We start from the raw sequence: 6927 nt of genomic DNA, 5'->3' as shown, positions 1-6927 counted from the left end.
ATGGACTGGGGTATTTACAGAGTGCTGTAACGCCTGGTGGTTAACAGAAGCCATTGAGCTCAGCATTCCCTGTGACTGTGTCCAGTTGTACTGTATATAGGAAGAGGAGAGCAGTGAGAATGGAAGTACAGTAAATGCCTTTTGAAAACAAAAGAAACTGTGGCTGCTAAAGTTGTGTAAGAGTGCTTGAAACATATGGTGTAGGTATGACCGGAAGAAAAATTAAAGAAATTTAGAGTGCAATTTCAATAGTACAATATCCTAGCTTAAATTCAAAATAGTAAGACAAGGGTACATTTCCACTTTCCCTTAAACAAGGCTTCTACAAGCAAAATGGCATACAGCAGGCATGTCCAACAGGTAGATCACTGGACATCTGTGGTAGGTCACTGGCTCCCCTCAAAGAAGCTCAAAAACTTTGACTCCCCTAAAAAAGCTCAACAACTTTGACCTGAACCCCTAAAAACGGGCTTTCCTCCCTAAAAAAGCTCAACAGCCTGAACCCCCCAAAATGTTGGTACTGACCTTTAAAGCCCTAAACAGCCTCAGTCCAGTATACCTGAAAGAGCTTCTCTACCCCCATCGTTCAGCCCAGACACTGAGAACCAGACAGAGGGCCTTCTCGGTAGTGGCACCCACCCTGTGGAACGCCCTTCCATCAGATGTCAAGGAAATAAGCAGCTATCCTATTTTTAAAAGACATCTGAAGGCCCTGTTTAGGGAAGTTTTTAATATTTAATGCTGTGTTGTTTTAACTATTATTATTGGGGTAGATCACTGCCTGTTTTTAACTCTGCAAGTAGATCGCAGTCTCTTGGGAGTTGGCCACCCCTGGCATACAGTATTTGTGTTAGATGAGGCCAAGTCTTCCACATGTGCTCAATTATGTCTGTAGAAACAGAGGCACCGCTAAAAGCAACCATTAGCTATTCCCTGGTAGCAAACTCTATCCCAGTTTTATACTGATTACATTTTTTGATCCAGAGTCTCAAGTCGGATCAAAGGCAATTACAGACATTTGTTCCAAGTATCTGAGATAACAAAAGGATTTGTCTATAAGCAGACCGGCCTGTGGGTAAACAAGTGAGCTGGAATCTGATTGCATAGCTAAAATCTGATTGCACATTCAGATTTCCTTCCTCTTGGAAATGTTTAGATTCATAGAATCATAGAGTTGGAAGGGATCCGAGGGTCATCTAGTCCAACCCCCTGCAATGCAGGAATTTCAACACATGGTTCCCTATCCAATGTGAACCATACTGGACCCTGCTTAGCTTGGCAAATGTGCTAGCAGGTTTGCTGCTGTGACACTAGGATCCTCTGTCTTTTTTTGTAAACATTATAGAAAAGATGACCAAGGACATGATAAATGCGTTGCTCACTCCTGACCGCAGGAATGCAATTAATGGGTGAAAATGGGAAGTAGATTTTGGGAAAGCATTAAGAGAAACTTCATAAGTGTGGAACTGGGTGACCCAATGCCAAAACAGACAGGGATCCTTCGCCGTTAATAGTTGTATAGAAGAGGGGAAGTTCAGCTGATGCAAGCTTTATGCAAGCTTAAAAGCAACCCATAAAACTTCCTAAAAAAAGAGCGAAACAAAGATATTTGGGTTCATTAGCTCAGATCAAACATAAACTCAGCAGGGTATACTGGATATCAAGAAATAAAGTAGAGGCAGAAATGTTAATTCTTCCATGCATATTTCATCCCAAACCTGCCAGCATGCAATAAATATCAGATGAATCAAATTGATGTGCTTTGTCATTACTCTCCCCTGATTATTCATTACAAGAGGCATATGGTCATAAAGCTTTACTGACTCCTTATTGATTTAGCAAATGGTCTCACTGGATCTCAGCAGCACGCCAAGGACTTCATATGTGCCATTTATTTAAACAAAAACCCCTAAAAATGCCATCTGGCACTGCATTGTGCTCCTTGGTTATTCAAATACTGATTTTTCCCCTTTTTATTGCATTTACAGCACAATTACGTGTGTGTGTGTGTGTGTGTTCAGAAAACAGTATTGCACTGAGTTATGTGAGATGTTCACCCAGGGATGCAATCCTTCTTAAATGGTAGTATGTATTTAACTGAGAGTAAGTCCCATTGAATGGGCACCTGATTAAACATGTATAGGATTGCATTGTAAGCCTCATAAACTGATAGCAACGCCTATTTCTCCCAGTCTACCAGTAGCCAGCTTAGTCTAAGGCAAGAGGGGAAACTTTTGGCCCTTCAAATGTTAAAAAAAGGTAAAGGTAAAGGGACCCCTGACCATTAGGTCCAGTCGTGACCGACTCTGGGGTTGCGCGCTCATCTTGCATTATTGGCCGAGGGAGCCGGCGTATAGCTTCCAGGTCATGTGGCCAGCATGACAAAGCTGCTTCTGGAGAACCAGAGCAGCACATGGAAACGCCGTTTACCTTCCCGCTGTAGTGGTTCCTATTTATCTACTTGCATTTTGACGTGCTTTCGAACTGCTAGGTTAGCAGGAGCTGGGACCAAGCAATGGGAGCTCACCCCGTCACAGGGATTCGAACCGCTGACCTTCTGATCAGCAAGCCCTAGGCTCAGTGGTTTAACCACAGCGCCACCTGGGTCCTTCAAATGTTGCTGAATTACAATTTCCATCAGCCTCAGCAAACATGGCCAATGGCTAGGGATTTTGCTGATGATTAATTAAATTTACATGCCGCCTTTAATCTGAAGATCACAAGGCAGTTTACAAGTTTTTATAAAAGTGTAGGTTTGTTATATCTATTATTATTAATTATTAATTAAATTTGTATATTTTCCCTCACCCATAGATCTCAGGGCGGTTCGCAACATAAAAATACAAGATAAAAACACAAAATATATAATAAAAACAACCCCCCCCCCACGAAAAATAACTCCCCTTCCCCCACAAACACATTTAAAAGGGTATAAATTTATTGCGTCCTAAAGTAATTTGCAACCAAAGTAAAAATAAAATCCCATGCACATTATTAAAACAGACTTAACAGTATATTACACAGAAATGTCTTTGGCGCTGAAACAATTACAAGGCTGGTGTCTGGCAGGCCTCCCTGGAGATAGCGTTCCTGTTGTTGCCACAGACTGGACTTCTCATTTAGAGAAGGGCCTCAGATCTCAGAGTTCAGGCAGGTTCATGGTGGGAAAGGCAGTCTTAAGCAGAGTAGAGCTGAGCCGTACAAAACTGTTAATGGACCTTGTAGAGGGCGGTGGCAGAGCTCCATCTCAACCCACCCCATCCATCTCCCTCCCTCCCCAGTGCTCCTCTGCTTTCCTAGCCTGGCCCCAGAGCTAGACCGCCCTCACCAAGGTGGTTCGTTTCCCTTCCGCCCCTCACATCTGAGGCTCTGTTCCAAAGGATGGAAATGTAGCCTTGAGTTTATGCCAGCAAATGGACTTTTTCTCCCACCGGCATTGTGGTGTCTGGGCCTTTCTTGTGCCACTTTCTGAAGCCTTGTGCGGTAGTGGTAGCCAACGGATGGGAGTTGTGGTTCAGCATTATCTGAATGACCAAAGGTCACACACTCCTGGTCTATCGAGTAGCTATGACAAACTGTGTTATTTGACTAAGCCGCGATTCCAAGTTTCCATTCTAAACTGTGCATGAAGCCCTTTTTGAGAAAGTAAGAAGCTGTGCAGTCCAGGAAATCGCTTCCATTGATGCCCTCCTGTGTTAATGAACACAGAAGTGGTTTATTATAGAAGCAGCAGACAAAACTATCACAAGATAAAGGATCACTTGTGGGACTGCACTTTCTGCACATTTGGGCGTGGATGATTGTTCTCTACAGTACTTCTATAGATGATCTATGTGTCAGAGCATCTCAAAGAGTCCAAGATAGCTCTGATGGAATGGTTCCTGAACTTGCAGCCAATCCAGACAAGCCAGGGTCTTCAAGCAAGGAGGCCTCAGAAAGAAAAGGAAGAAGAGTGCTACTTGTCTTACTTTTAAAAATTTCACAAATCCATCTTGGAATCTTAGGTTTACGCCTCCGGAGCCCAATATATATGACCGCTGCTGCTTCCCGATTGCCACTATTTTGTAATTGGAAGTGAAGTCAATTCATGGGCAAATTTGGGTTGTCCCATTAAAGTGATTTTGGCACTCTTGCACAATAAACCTGCTTTCCTCCTCCAAATAAAATCAACACCAGACTTGTGGTGGTAAACAAAGTGCATGGGAAGGTGCAAGATAACAAATGCTCCAGACATGGCATTGTACCACATCCCTGAAAACAAATCAGAATGGATGCTCAGTGAATAGCTGACGACATATAAATGCCCTGCAAGTTGTGTACAAACAGAATCAGGATGAATGCTCAATATACAGGTCAGCTGTAAGCAACCCAAATCACCAAGCCGCGAGGTTTTCTATCATGGATTTATTTGGTCATTTCCATTAAAGAAAGTATTGCATGATCCCCTGCCCTCCGTTGATTCTAACGTGCAGTGTTGGGGAAAGGAGGACAGAGGTGAATCCAGATTGCCTCCTCTTGGGTGACAAACATGATTAAGACACTGGAAATTAGGCACATATGCATTTCAGCCCATTTAGTATCATCACAGATGGCAACGCAATTTGGAGACATGTGTGCCCTTCAGATTAATGATGGGAAGAAACTCTTCATTTTCTGGAGGATGGCAAATATCTGTACATGTGCCTGATGAGAAAGAGATATTTTCCCTAAGGGGTGCCAGCTATGTCACTCAGGGTTCTTTTAAAACTTTTAAAAAATGTATTTTATTTCTTATTTTACTATAAGGTCCCAAGGCATTTTACAACAATAATATATACAACTATACAAAGCAATTATAGTAACAAAAGAAAAGTGTAAAAACATATATATGCACAGCATATAAAACAATTTCACATATAACAACAAGAAAAACATTTTAAAACAACTGAAATAGCTCCCAAAAAGATGCAGAACCTGGGGAGATCAGATTCTAATAGCAATCCCCACACAGCTATAAAATTCATTGGGTGACCTTAGTCCAATTGCCATTTCTCAACTGAACCAAGTTTCCCCTTTTCTCACGAGGAAGCCTATTCAGCATAAGGGAATTTCCCTTTAAAAAAGGGATAACTTGGCAGCTATGAACCTACCTCACAGTTGTGGGGGGAAAGAGGAGCGGAGGACCTTACATAAATGTCCCTCTGAAGCCCTATTCTCACATTATGTAAAGGGTGTTGTCATGTTTATTTTGGAGTGGGGCTGAACTCTAGACACATCAAAGAAGTGTTTAAGTTACTGTAAATAGGGTTGGCAAAACCGGAACTCTCCAGTGCCACCTGGTGTCACAATGTTAGAACAACACACATAAAGCACTTTTTCTTTGCCAATGTAGCTGAGTCCCCAGTTGCACAGAGCTTCCTACAGGAAAACACGAGAGTGAGCTGGAGTTTATCGAAAACCACACGTGGAGAGCGCAAGATCTCACACAATTTGGGGCGAGATCTCGCACAAAATGGATGGGATCTTGCCCTAAATCAGTGCCAACGGCAGTGACACTTCTCTGCTCCAGCAGAGGCGGTGGGGCTGGTGAGGTGCCTATGGGTATGCCATCTGGAGGGTTTCTACCATCTGAAGCAGCAGTCTTGTCCTGCCTAATGGCTGCAGGCAGAGCATAGCCATGATGGCAAGTAGGCATGCATAGCCTCCTCTTCCATGACAGGTTGGTGGCCACCGCTCCCTCCTGCAGTAGCGAGTTCCACAGATAAACACTGTGCTGTGTAGAGAGGTACATGATTATATCTGCCTTGAATCTCCCAACACTCAGGTCCATTGGATATCCACAATTTCTGCTCTTACGACAGAGGAAGAAAAACTGTTCTCTGTCCACTTTCTCTTTTTCTGTATATAAATTTCCACCCTGTCACCTCTTAGAGTCATAGAATCTTGGAAGGGACTCTGAGGGTCATCTAGTCCAACCCCTTGCAATGCAGGAATCTCAGCTAAAGCACCCATGACAGATGGTCATCCAACCTTGGCTTAGAAACCTCCAAGGAAGGAGAGTCCACAGCCTCCTAAAAAGTCCCCAAAGCTGCAACTTTTCTAAAGTAGGGGAGTGCCCCCCCCATCATTTTGGTTGCCCTTTTATGAACATTCATCATGGATGCATTGGCGGCAGGGCTCAGGTTGCTTGTAACGTGAATCTGGTTCAGTCTGAAACACGCGTTCCCAGGCCCCTTCATTCGTCTCCGTAGGGATGCGGAAAACGGAGACCTCAAATTAAACTGTACTCTAAAGGGAAGGGAAGGGGAGAGATCTATTGTTTATAGCTCTGTGGGCTGCCTGCAGCCCCACTTCCTTTCCCCCAAAGATAGAAGTTTCCCCTGAGCCAAATAGATACAGTATGGGAAAAAGGATAATGTGGATATGGCCATAACTTCCGGATTCCACGCCTCAAAAATAGCGAACCGCTCTTCGCTTTCTATCTCCAAGGTGTCCACTCCCGGCATGTTCACAAACGCAATAAAAATCAAGAGTGACGCACCTAGCTGATTGGAGTTTCCGGGTTCACTTTAGAGAAGCTGTTATTGGTTGAATGGGCTGTGTTTGCACTGGCTCACATGTGTTTACATTGTTATTTATATATATATATACAAACCTCGTTTTCCACAATTAAAAAAAATCAGAAAGCGGAGGACGAACTGTCTTGTTTTTACCGTAATCACATTTTTCTCCCTTTCCAAACAACCCTGAGACATAGGTCAATCCTAAGAGTGGGGGATAAGAGCCCAGGAGCTTCTGAATCGTGGCGCGAAGCGCCAAGCACTACCCCCACTTTCTCTTCCTGTAGCAGGAGAAACGTGCAGAGTTCTGCGGCGCATCCTACTTCCGTCCCGGAAGTGCCCAGGCGACTTACGTATCTATTTTTTTTTTCATAGCGCTATTGTTCGC

The sequence above is a fragment of the Zootoca vivipara genome, chromosome 8 (genome assembly GCF_963506605.1).
Source record: "Zootoca vivipara chromosome 8, rZooViv1.1, whole genome shotgun sequence".
In the NCBI taxonomy this organism is placed as follows: Eukaryota; Metazoa; Chordata; class Lepidosauria; order Squamata; family Lacertidae; genus Zootoca; species Zootoca vivipara.
The sequence above is the reverse complement of the archived record's forward strand: the minus strand, read 5'-3'. Positions refer to the sequence as shown.